The sequence below is a fragment of the Ambystoma mexicanum genome, chromosome 6q (assembly GCF_040938575.1).
Source record: "Ambystoma mexicanum isolate Mex_15411 chromosome 6q, UKY_AmexF1_1, whole genome shotgun sequence".
Classification (NCBI taxonomy): domain Eukaryota; kingdom Metazoa; phylum Chordata; class Amphibia; order Caudata; family Ambystomatidae; genus Ambystoma; species Ambystoma mexicanum.
In genome coordinates, this window is record NC_090937.1 from 1,463,807,462 (window position 1) to 1,463,821,345 (window position 13,884).

Consider the following 13,884-nt stretch of genomic DNA (forward strand, 5'->3'; position numbering starts at 1 on the left):
CGCCCCCCTACCCAAACATTGCTCCGATTCCTCCTGCTCAGCATTGTGGATGTCGCTACAGCAGCCCACCCTGTCCCCTTCAACAGAGGCGAAGCCAGGATTGTCTAACAAGTGGGGCCTGAAGCTAATGTAGTCGGGTCCACCGCAGTGGCATTAACAGATTTTGGGTAGGCCCTGCCTTTCAACGATTCTGCCTTCATACCTTCTACCTGCCCGCACCTTCCCCCTAGCCACCAGCCTCCTGGACCCCGCCCCTCTGATCACCCTCCCCCCACACCTCACAGCGCACGTGTCAGTAAAGATCCATTTTGCACTTGCAGGGTGGCAAAGACACATCACCCCTTGATGTAAATGGCGCCAGCGATATCGAGATCCACTACCAGCGCGTCACTGTCATCGTATTGTATTACCCAAAAGTGTTGCTCCATCCACCTCTATGAAAGCGCACACGTCCATGCAGAAAAAATAATTCCCCCTCTTCCCGATTGTCCTAAATGTCTCCCTTCTCGGCTGTTTCCTTCTGCTACACACCCCCTTCTTTCTGCCACACCCCATTGTCCTCTTTATATCAAGCGGGCAAGGCCTGGTTACCCCAGGCATGGATGCAATACGCTCCCGCGCGAGCTTCTGCGCCTGGAGGCCTCCATGCTGTGAGCGTGCACACTTCATTCAGTGCATACCTGCCTAGTCTCCGGCTTTATCCCAGAGGCTGTGGGTTTCTGCCCTCTTCCCCAGGTCTTCGGGGAAGAGCGTGGGATTTCTGACCCTTCCAGTAACTGTAGACCGATAGTAGCCTATCACATCGAGCTATGGGCAAATGAGCGTAAATCTCAATCAGACTGGCGTAATTTGGCAACAATTTTTGTTTTGTTTTTTAAATAATTTTTTTTGTTAAATTTGTTTTGCATTTTTAAAGCGCTCACAAAGCCCGCAGGCATCAAGGCGATGTTACGGGATTGTTTGTTTTTGAGTTGTGTATTTGTTTTTTTTTGTCTTAGTTGCGTATTTATAACGCGCTTAAACACCCAGAGGTTTCTAATCGCGGACCTGGGGATCGAACCTGTATTGCTTCGTGTCGTCTTGCTCCCAAGGTGCGCACGTTCCTGCTGAGCTATCCTCCCGGGAAATGTGGGCAGTGTGGGTGGACAGAGTCTCAGGGAAAAGGGGGTGGGGAATCCAATGACGTCATCCTGCAGGTTTTTCTTTAGAAAATGTAGGCAGATATGATTGACTGTTACATGTACGTTGATATTTGATGTGTAAATGATACTTGCGAGATGAGCACTATGTCAAAAATCATGGCACAGAGGAAGTACCACAAAAGTACTGTTTGCTGTTTCTGGAACTCTGGAACTTTGTGGATTGTCTGCTGTAAAGTCCCAGCAAGTCAGCCCTATTGTGCGAGTGGCGTGACAGTGCTGGGAGGTCTTCATTATCAGCTACACCATTTGGCAGCTGTTACTTTAAGAGAAAGCTGCCTGGACCCGTTGCTCCGCCCCCTGAGCCTCGGGTTGTGTACTACAAATACCCCCGGACATGCGCACTCACGCGCGCACCGCGGAAGTACCACAAAAGTACTGTTTGCTGTTTCTGGAACTCTGGAACTTTGTGGATTGTCTGCTGTAAAGTCCCAGCAAGTCAGCCCTATTGTGCGAGTGGCGTGACAGTGCTGGGAGGTCTTCATTATCAGCTACACCATTTGGCAGCTGTTACTTTAAGAGAAAGCTGCCTGGACCCGTTGCTCCGCCCCCTGAGCCTCGGGTTGTGTACTACAAATACCCCCGGACCTGCGCACTCACGCGCGCACCGCGGAAGTACCACAAAAGTACTGTTTGCTGTTTCTGGAACTCTGGAACTTTGTGGATTGTCTGCTGTAAAGTCCCAGCAAGTCAGCCCTATTGTGCGAGTGGCGTGACAGTGCTGGGAGGACTTCATTATCAGCTACACCATTTGGCAGCTGTTACTTTAAGAGAAAGTAAGGAGAAACTCCATTAGTGACTTAGTTTGGTTTGGGACTCAGAGTTTTGGTCCAGTGTGTTATTGGACGCTCCTCGCCCCCCTTCCCTTTCCCCTTTCGCCTCCCCCTCTCCCTCTCCTTTCCTCCCCTCCCCTCCGTGTGCTATTGGAACTACTTCCCTTTCCCCCCACTCCCCACCCTGCTGTGTTTTCGCTATGCCTTCTGTGAGCAGTAGTTCGTGTATCTGAATACATTCTTTTTCACCCTCAGGCTGCCTGGACCCATTGCTCCGCCCCCTGAGCCTCGGGTTGTGTACTACAAATACCCCCAGACCTGCGCACTCGCGCGCGCACCATGGAAGTACCACGAAAGTACTGTTTGCTGTTCGCGGTGCGAGGCGCGGGGCAGGCGGGGGCACAGGTGTCTGAGGTAAAACTGTTGAGGCTAGAGTTGTGTGTTTCAAGGTTCTAAGGTTAGCTTATATTTCTTGAGTCTACTCTAAAAGTGGTTATTTTTGTGTTTTTGTACTTTGCCGAGTTATTCTGTCCCTAGTGCCCGTGTGGTACACCTAAAAAGATGTGGCACATATATACCTTGAGAACTAATATGACTCTGCTTCTTAATGTATGGAGGACAGCACACACAACTGAAAATATAGAGGAAACTACAGGAAACACAAATAATGCAGTTAGCAATACAACGCCATCTTGCTCAACCCCTAAAGTAATGCCTGGCCGTAAGAAGCGTGGGAGAAATAATGATTCTGCACGTAACCTCACAGATACTAGAACTTTCTATCCATCCTCTGCACCTACTGATGTAACCACTAATCCTATCATCCCAGGGACAGATAACGAAACAATAGGTGGAAAATCAGTTTCAAATAGTCCATCTGACAAAGCAAGACCTGCCACCTTGCATGAAGTTGAAGATGTCATAGAAATTACTGCATGTAATATATCCCTATCCGACAGCACTGTACTCAGAGGGGAATCAGTGGCTTATGCAAGCGTTGTTGTAGGCGATCAATCAGTCTCTCCTCCTGCTCCCCACATAGTCGATCCTTTGACCATTGACATGGTTGATTCACACAGTGAGCTGTCAAATCGTGCCATGTTAGAAAAATTATCCTTTTCGCCAAACATTTCCGAAATCACCTATCGGAATCAAGCAGTAACTTCATCGTCTTTTTTAGTCCCCACCCCACGAAAACAAAATGACATACAAACTCAGCAAGAGAATGATGGTTTGCCCAGGGTTGTGGGCATGTCCTTTGAAGCCATGCAAACCACCATGAATAAGCTGGTGAAACTCTTTGACACATTAAATGATAAAATGAAAATGCAAAATGACCAACTTAATATTGTTCTTGCTTGGCAAGCTAAATTTGATACAACTCAATTACCAAGTGCGATAGCAGCGGCCCAAAGTAAGCACCCAGACAAGGTGAGAATGGTAGACATGGCCATCTCTCCAGTCAGAGTCTGTGATGATTGCACGAGTGATGTCCCAGGGCCTTGGATGCCGGTGCTACCCTGCTTCCCCAACATCATTGTTGAGCAGCTTGTTAATAATCAGGCGGCTCCAGTCTCATTGGAGAAACTAGGAAGCGAGATCCCCATGAAAACTGCTGATAATGACGTTGTCTACACCATTTTTTCTAAAACTGATCATGCTGAAAAACAACGAAACATGAAAAAAAAATTACCTTGCAAAACAACAAAGAAGTCAAAAAATATCAAAGGTACCAATCAAACGATGACAGCTGCCTCAAAGCAGTTCATAAAGCTCCTGAAAGGGCCTAGCTCTAATTCTCAAATTGCATCTACTGCTGTCCCAAAAAAATATATACACCTAGCGCAAGCGTGTAAATCAAAACTAAGTGCCACAACTTCATCAAACATAAGTATGACACCGTACGAGCCTTTGGATGATCTAATACAAGCAGTCAACTCCCACTCAAGAACCATCAAATCCACTTCTTCCAATATGGTTACAAGATCCTCTAGCTCCAAACTGAGTGAGCACGCGCAGGGTGATGTCAGTCAAAATGTTGCCTCACGGCACAATGAGATTAGAAAAGAAGTTGATGCCTATATGGCACAATTTTCGGCGCAGAGATTTGAGGGTACCCGAGCTCAATGACAAGCATTCTGTGCCCTCAAATCCGTGTGAATGTAAAGAGAACACGGAAAAGGTTCAAAATTTTCACCAGAAAAATCTCCAAATGCTACCAATTAGCTCTAAAAAGGCAGCAGTTTCAGGAAAGCATTCTTCTGAAGTTGAGAACATAATGCATTTCAGTGAATCCAATAATAAACAAGGAAGCGCTGCTTGCAATCAACCGCGACTGACCAATCAAAATGACGGTTATGGGGCTGAAATAGCTCAGATGCTGAAAGCACTGCTTCCAGCCAAATCTACTATAGAACATAGTAAGCAACCATCAATGCGGTGAAACAAAAAAGTGATGTCTGTAAAGGAAATACCTCAAACAAATTCCAAGCAACAAAATTTAGGCTCATTGATTCTTGCTTGTCGTCCGAACCCATATCCACAATATGCCTTAAATCGGCAAAGTATAATGGAACTATTCTCTGACATTGAATCACTAGATGACATTATCAATTCAGATATTAAACAGGTTGAGTTCATTGCAATTAATCAATTAAGTACAGTAAGGTTATGGTTTCGGTCTAGAGTTATTAGAAATCTGGTTTGGCAAGCTAAAGAGGTTCTGTTTCAAACGTTTTTTTTTGTAATCTGTGAATCACAAGATGTAGGCTTGACCAATCCTCTGCTAAAAGAGGGCACCAAAAAAACTGTATCATAGTGTCTAAATGATGACAATCAAGAGATTGAAAATGGTAAAAAACAAAAATGTCAATGTAAAGAAGCCAGAAGTTAACTAGAGCACATGGATGAATGTGATGTAATTTCAGTAGTATCCTGGAATACTTGTGGCTTTAGTCATCTCATTGAAAACAAAAATAATGAGCTCTCTAAAATCAGTATAATGATGCTGCAGGAGACTTGGATCACTGATTCCATTCTATGGGACAATCACGAGATTCATCTCACACTAGCCCTAAAAGGCCTGAGAGGCCGTCCGATGAGTGGCCTTATCACCGCCACCAAAATTAGTGATAACATCTCAATCATTTATAAATATTTTCCAAACTCCTAGTCCCAACTGACCATTGTCTCCATCAACACCATCCTATGTGCTCTAGTAAACTTGTACTGGAATCCAGCGGGAATTGATGATATGGGTTTTGTCATTGGTGTGTCAACTTTGTTGGACTATATATTACATCAACACCAAAAATAGCACATACTATAATAGCTGGAGATCTAAACCTTCATTGTGTAACCAGAATTAAGGCTGCTGAACAGAAAAGAGGAATTCTGTGGAATCACATAATGGAAACACAGGGTTATTCTATGCTGATGGGGTCTAGTCCCTTTGACTGCCCGCCACAGCCCACTTGGTCTCGAAGAGGTTGCAGTGGTACCATTGACTATATATATGTTGACAGCATACTATCCTCCCAGCCGTTAGAATTTAGAATTGCAAAAAGAATGAACAGCGATCATAGTATGTTATGTTTACAATGGTCTCTACCTAAATGACGACCACTGCAGACAAAATCAAAATGGGAAGGCTCCTTAACTGCTAATAACAGTGTTAATAGGGTACGGTGGACAGATCAGTCTATTATACACTTTGGTCTGTTGTTGAAATCAGCTTTCCACAGTACAAAAGCGGACCAAGCCCCCAATGTTTCAATTTATCATGAAATCATACAATCCTTGAGTCAGCCAGTCACGGGGAAATGACCTCACCAACATAGAAATCACATGTTTGATCCTATGATAAAAGAGAGAAAAACAATATTTTGCAGAGAAAAACGGGAGGCCGAATCTCTGCCGGCTCCCGTCTCATTGGAGCTCGTTGGAGCTCATTATCAAACTCTCAAGCGCATTAAAACAAACTATAAAAACTGGTTACGCCATCATAAAATGCAAATGCTGCAATCTGATGGGGAACATATGCTTGAGTATATAAAGGACAATAACACGACTCGCATATGGAAGGCCATCAATGATTCCACCTCCTCCCAACAGACATCAAAACAAATACAGCATGTCACTGAAGCGTCTTGGGTAGACTATTTTCAAAAAATCCTAGACCCTCCAGATTACATAAACACTGTGGTATCCAGAGTACAATCATCACCATTTCATCTCAACATTGGCAATCAGATATATTGTATTACATTAAATCCATCAGTGCATCAAGAGCATCAGGGCCTGATGGATTGTCAAACTACATTTTTAAACTACACCCCGAACTTTGGTCAGATATATTGTTCTCAATATATGAACAAATTAACATCTGTCAAATCATTCCAAGCTCATGGAAACATTCCATAATAGTTCCACTCTATAAGAAGGGCAGTCGTGAAAAACCGGAGAGCTACAGGCCGATAGCCCTCCTCGATGCCCCAGGGAAAATGTACACAAGAATTGTGTTGAAAGAACTAAATCATTGGATGGATTTGCACAATATGCGTGACCCATTTCAAACAGGGTTTGTGAGAGGTGTGGGCACAAATCCAAATATAACAATGGCAGAAAATGCAGGACACCTTGCGAAACATGGGCCGGATGCTTGGCCGGGCCACAGTGGGCATCTACCACCTTGTGAGGCATGCGCTGGAGGGGAATGGGGTGATGTCGAGCATGTCAGAGTCCATCAACAGGCTGGTGACCGCAATTGCTGAACAACGCCACATAATCACCCTACTCCCCCAATCCTCCAGCGCAACTCCAAATAGTTCGGTCCAGAGCAGACCTTGCGACGGTCTCAGCGACTGAGCCGGACAACAGAGGGCCTCAGAACCTACAACCTCAGAAAAGGGCCCGTAAATAGGCCAAGTGACTCCTGCAAGGTAGTGGGGGAAGGGGTGTTGGGGAATTGGGTGTGCGGGTAGTGGGGGAGGGGGTGTTGGGGTATTGGGTGTGCGGGTGGTGGGGGAGTGTGTGGGGGGTCAATTAAACTGCCTAGATGTGTATGATTAAAAAGGTTTCATTTCCACATCACATTTCATATCTACTTTCAATACACTTGGTGTCTGAAAAAAAACAATATTGGACATTGCTTCTTGAGTGTGTGTTCCTTTAATCATGTACAGTGTCCAGTGTGACCTATGCCCAGTGCCGTGTATATTGCAGTCGATCAAAAGAAGTGGTTTGTTTGTTTGTTTATTTGTTAATTAATTTGTAGGGCGCACCAAACCCTTAGGTAACTGGGCGCAACAGATTACAAAGGATACTTAAAGCCCTTTGATGTAAATGGCGCCAGCGATATCGAGATCCACTACCAGCGCGTCACTGTCATCGTATTGTATTACCCAAAAGTGTTGCTCCATCCACCTCTATGAAAGCGCACACGTCCATGCAGAAACAATAATTCCCCCTCTTCTCGATTGTCCTAAATGTCTCCCTTCTCGGCTGTTTCCTTCTGCTACACACCCCCTTCTTTCTGCCACACCCCATTGTCCTCTTTATATCAAGCGGCCAAGGCCTGGTTACCCCAGGCATGGATGCAATACGCTCCCGCGCGAGCTTCTGCGCCTGGAGGCCTCCATGCTGTGAGCGTGCACACTTCATTCAGTGCATACCTGCCTAGTCTCCGGCTTTATCCCAGAGGCTGTGGGTTTCTGCGCTCTTCCCCAGGTCTTCGGGGAAGAGCGTGGGATTTCTGACCCTTCCAGTAACTGTAGACCGATAGTAGCCTATCACATCGAGCTATGGGCAAATGAGCGTAAATCTCAATCAGACTGGCGTAATTTGGCAACAATTTTTGTTTTGTTTTTTAAATAATTTTAAATAATTTTTTTTTTAAATTTGTTTTGCATTTTTAAAGCGCTCACAAAGCCCGCAGGCATCAAGGCGATGTTACGGGATTGTTTGTTTTTGAGTTGTGTATTTGTTTTTTTTTGTCTTAGTTGCGTATTTATAACGGGCTTAAACACCCAGAGGTTTCTAATCGCGGACCCGGGGATCGAACTTGTATTGCTTCGTGTCGTCTTGCTCCCAAGGCGCGCACGTTCCTGCTGAGCTATCCTCCTGGGAAACGTGGGCGGTGTGGGTGGACAGAGTCTCAGGGAAAAGGGGGAGGGGAATCCAATAATGTCATCCTGCAGGTTTTTCTTTAGAAAATGTAGGCAGATATGATTGACTGTTACATGTACGTTGATATTTGATGTGTAAATGATACTTGCGAGATGAGCACTATGCCAAAAATCATGGCACCGCGGAAGTACCACGAAAGTACTGTTTGCTGTTTCTGGAACTCTGGAACTTTGTGGATTGTCTGCTGTAAAGTCCCAGCAAGTCAGCCCTATTGTGCGAGTGGCGTGACAGTGCTGGGAGGACTTCATTATCAGCTACACCATTTGGCAGCTGTTACTTTAAGAGAAAGTAAGGAGAAACTCCATTAGTGTCTTTGTTTGGTTTGGGACTCAGAGTTTTGGTCCAGTGTGTTATTGGACCCTCCTCGCTCCTCGCCCCCCTTCCCTTTCCCCTTTCGCCTCCCCTCCCCTCCGTGTGCTATTGGAACTACTTCCCTTTCCCCCTACTCCCCACCCTGCTGTGTTTTCGCTATGCCTTCTGTGAGCAGTAGTTTGTGTATCTGAATACATTCTTTTTCACCCTCAGGCTGCCTGGACCCATTGCTCCGCCCCCTGAGCCTCGGGTTGTGTACTACAAATACCCCCGGACCTGCGCACTCGCGCGCGCACCATGGAAGTACCACAAAAGTACTGTTTGCTGTTCGCGGTGCGAGACGCGGGGCAGGCGGGGGCATAGGTGTCTGAGGTAAAACTGTTGAGGCTAGAGTTGTGTGTTTCAAGGTTCTAAGGTTAGCTTATATTTCTTGAGTCTACTCTAAAAGTGGTTATTTTTGTGTTTTTGTACTTTGCCGAGTTATTCTGTCCCTAGTGCCCGTGTGGTACACCTAAAAAGATGCGGCACATATATACCTTGAGAACTAATATGACTCTGCTTCTTAATGTATGGAGGACAGCACACACAACTGACAATATAGAGGAAACTACAGGAAACACAAATAATGCAGTTAGCAATACAACGCCATCTTGCTCAACCCCTAAAGTAATGCCTGGCCGTAAGAAGCGTGGGAGAAATAATGATTCTGCACATAACCTCACAGATACTAGAATTTTCTATCCATCCTCTGCACCTACTGATGTAACCAATAATCCTATCATCCCAGGGACAGATAACGAAACAATAGGTGGAAAATCAGTTTCAAATAGTCCATCTGACAAAGCAAGACCTGCCACCTTGCATGAAGTTGAAGATGTCATAGAAATTACTGCATGTAATATATCCCTATCCGACAGCACTGTACTCAGAGGGGAATCAGTGGCTTATGCAAGCGTTGTTGTAGGCGATCAATCAGTCTCTCCTCCTGCTCCCCACATAGTCGATCCTTTGACCATTGACATGATTGATTCACAAAGTGAGCTGTCAAATCGTGCCATGTTAGAAAAATTATCCTTTTCGCCAAACATTTCCGAAATCACCTATCGGAATCAAGCAGTAACTTCATCGTCTTTTTTAGTCCCCACCCCACGAAAACAAAATGACATACAAACTCAGCAAGAGAATGATGGTTTGCCCAGGGTTGTGGGCATGTCCTTTGAAGCCATGTAAACCACCATGAATAAGCTGGTGAAACTCTTTGACACATTAAATGATAAAATGAAAATGCAAAATGACCAACTTAATATTGTTCTTGCTTGGCAAGCTAAATTTGATACAACTCAATTACCAAGTGCGATAGCAGCGGCCCAAAGTAAGCACCCAGACAAGGTGAGAATGGTAGACATGGCCACCTCTCCAGTCAGAGTCTGTGATGATTGCACGAGTGATGTCCCAGGGCCTTGGATGCCGGTGCTACCCTGCTTCCCCAACATCATTGTTGAGCAGCTTGTTAATAATCAGGCGGCTCCAGTCTCATTGGAGAAACTAGGAAGCGAGATCCCCATGAAAACTGCTGATAATGACGTTGTCTACACCATTTTTTCTAAAACTGATCATGCTGAAAAACAACGAAACATGAAAAAAAAATTACCTTGCAAAACAACAAAGAAGTCAATAAATATCAAAGGTACCAATCAAACAATGACAGCTGCCTCAAAGCAGTTCATAAAGCTCCTGAAAGGGCCTAGCTATAATTCTCAAATTGCATCTACTGCTGTCCCAAAAAAATATATACACCTAGCGCAAGCGTGTAAATCAAAACTAAGTGCCACAACTTCATCAAACATAAGTATGACACCGTACGAGCCTTTGGATGATCTAATACAAGCAGTCAACTCCCACTCAAGAACCATCAAATCCACTTCTTCCAATATGGTTACAAGATCCTCTAGCTCCAAACTGAGTGAGCACGCGCAGGGTGATGTCAGTCAAAATATTGCCTCACGGCACAATGAGATTAGAAAAGAAGTTGATGCCTATATGGCACAATTTTCGGCGCAGAGATTTGAGGGTACCCGAGCTCAATGACAAGCATTCTGTGCCCTCAAATCCGTGTGAATGTAAAGAGAACACGGAAAAGGTTCAAAATTTTCACCAGAAAAATCTCCAAATGCTACCAATTAGCTCTAAAAAGGCAGCAGTTTCAGGAAAGCATTCTTCTGAAGTTGAGAACATAATGCATTTCAGTGAATCCAATAATAAACAAGGAAGCGCTGCTTGCAATCAACCGCGACTGACCAATCAAAATGACGGTTATGGGGCTGAAATAGCTCAGATGCTGAAAGCACTGCTTCCAGCCAAATCTACTATAGAACATAGTAAGCAACCATCAATGCGGTGAAACAAAAAAGTGATGTCTGTAAAGGAAATACCTCAAACAAATTCCAAGCAACAAAATTTAGGCTCATTGATTCTTGCTTGTCGTCCGAACCCATATCCACAATATGCCTTAAATCGGCAAAGTATAATGGAACTATTCTCTGACATTGAATCACTAGATGACATTATCAATTCAGATATTAAACAGGTTGAGTTCATTGCAATTAATCAATTAAGTACAGTAAGGTTATGGTTTCGGTCTAGAGTTATTAGAAATCTGGTTTGGCAAGCTAAAGAGGTTCTGTTTCAAACGTTTTTTTTTGTAATCTGTGAATCACAAGATGTAGGCTTGACCAATCCTCTGCTAAAAGAGGGCACCAAAAAAACTGTATCATAGTGTCTAAATGATGACAATCAAGAGATTGAAAATGGTAAAAAACAAAAATGTCAATGTAAAGAAGCCAGAAGTTAACTAGAGCACATGGATGAATGTGATGTAATTTCAGTAGTATCCTGGAATACTTGTGGCTTTAGTCATCTCATTGAAAACAAAAATAATGAGCTCTCTAAAATCAGTATAATGATGCTGCAGGAGACTTGGATCACTGATTCCATTCTATGGGACAATCACGAGATTCATCTCACACTAGCCCTAAAAGGCCTGAGAGGCCGTCCGATGAGTGGCCTTATCACCGCCACCAAAATTAGTGATAACATCTCAATCATTTATAAATATTTTCCAAACTCCTAGTCCCAACTGACCATTGTCTCCATCAACACCATCCTATGTGCTCTAGTAAACTTGTACTGGAATCCAGCGGGAATTGATGATATGGGTTTTGTCATTGGTGTGTCAACTTTGTTGGACTATATATTACATCAACACCAAAAATAGCACATACTATAATAGCTGGAGATCTAAACCTTCATTGTGTAACCAGAATTAAGGCTGCTGAACAGAAAAGAGGAATTCTGTGGAATCACATAATGGAAACACAGGGTTATTCTATGCTGATGGGGTCTAGTCCCTTTGACTGCCCACCACAGCCCACTTGGTCTCGAAGAGGTTGCAGTGGTACCATTGACTATATATATGTTGACAGCATACTATCCTCCCAGCCGTTAGAATTTAGAATTGCAAAAAGAATGAACAGCGATCATAGTATGTTATGTTTACAATGGTCTCTACCTAAATGACGACCACTGCAGACAAAATCAAAATGGGAAGGCTCCTTAACTGCTAATAACAGTGTTAATAGGGTACGGTGGACAGATCAGTCTATTATACACTTTGGTCTGTTGTTGAAATCAGCTTTCCACAGTACAAAAGCGGACCAAGCCCCCAATGTTTCAATTTATCATGAAATCATACAATCCTTGAGTCAGCCAGTCACGGGGAAATGACCTCACCAACATAGAAATCACATGTTTGATCCTATGATAAAAGAGAGAAAAACAATATTTTGCAGAGAAAAACGGGAGGCCGAATCTCTGCCGGCTCCCGTCTCATTGGAGCTCGTTGGAGCTCATTATCAAACTCTCAAGCGCATTAAAACAAACTATAAAAACTGGTTACGCCATCATAAAATGCAAATGCTGCAATCTGATGGGGAACATATGCTTGAGTATATAAAGGACAATAACACGACTCGCATATGGAAGGCCATCAATGATTCCACCTCCTCCCAACAGACATCAAAACAAATACAGCATGTCACTGAAGCGTCTTGGGTAGACTATTTTCAAAAAATCCTAGACCCTCCAGATTACATAAACACTGTGGTATCCAGAGTACAATCATCACCATTTCATCTCAACATTGGCAATCAGATATATTGTATTACATTAAATCCATCAGTGCATCAAGAGCACCAGGGCCTGATGGATTGTCAAACTACATTTTTAAACTACACCCCGAACTTTGGTCAGATATATTGTTCTCAATATATGAACAAATTAACATCTGTCAAATCATTCCAAGCTCATGGAAACATTCCATAATAGTTCCACTCTATAAGAAGGGCAGTCGTGAAAAACCGGAGAGCTACAGGCCGATAGCCCTCCTCGATGCCCCAGGGAAAATGTACACAAGAATTGTGTTGAAAGAACTAAATCATTGGATGGATTTGCACAATATGCGTGACCCATTTCAAACAGGGTTTGTGAGAGGTGTGGGCACAAATCCAAATATAACAATGGCAGAAAATGCAGGACACCTTGCGAAACATGGGCCGGATGCTTGGCCGGGCCACAGTGGGCATCTACCACCTTGTGAGGCATGCGCTGGAGGGGAATGGGGTGATGTCGAGCATGTCAGAGTCCATCAACAGGCTGGTGACCGCAATTGCTGAACAACGCCACATAATCACCCCACTCCCCCAATCCTCCAGCGCAACTCCAAATAGTTCGGTCCAGAGCAGACCTTGCGACGGTCTCAGCGACTGAGCCGGACAACAGAGGGCCTCAGAACCTACAACCTCAGAAAAGGGCCCGTAAATAGGCCAAGTGACTCCTGCAAGGTAGTGGGGGAAGGGGTGTTGGGGAATTGGGTGTGCGGGTAGTGGGGGAGGGGGTGTTGGGGTATTGGGTGTGCGGGTGGTGGGGGAGTGTGTGGGGGGTCAATTAAACTGCCTAGATGTGTATGATTAAAAAGGTTTCATTTCCACATCACATTTCATATCTACTTTCAATACACTTGGTGTCTGAAAAAAAACAATATTGGACATTGCTTCTTGAGTGTGTGTTCCTTTAATCATGTACAGTGTCCAGTGTGACCTATGCCCAGTGCCGTGTATATTGCAGTCGATCAAAAGAAGTGGTTTGTTTGTTTGTTTATTTGTTAATTAATTTGTAGGGCGCACCAAACCCTTAGGTAACTGGGCGCAACAGATTACAAAGGATACTTAAAGCCCTTTGATGTAAATGGCGCCAGCGATATCGAGATCCACTACCAGCGCGTCACTGTCATCGTATTGTATTACCCAAAAGTGTTGCTCCATCCACCTCTATGAAAGCGCACACGTCCATGCAGAAAC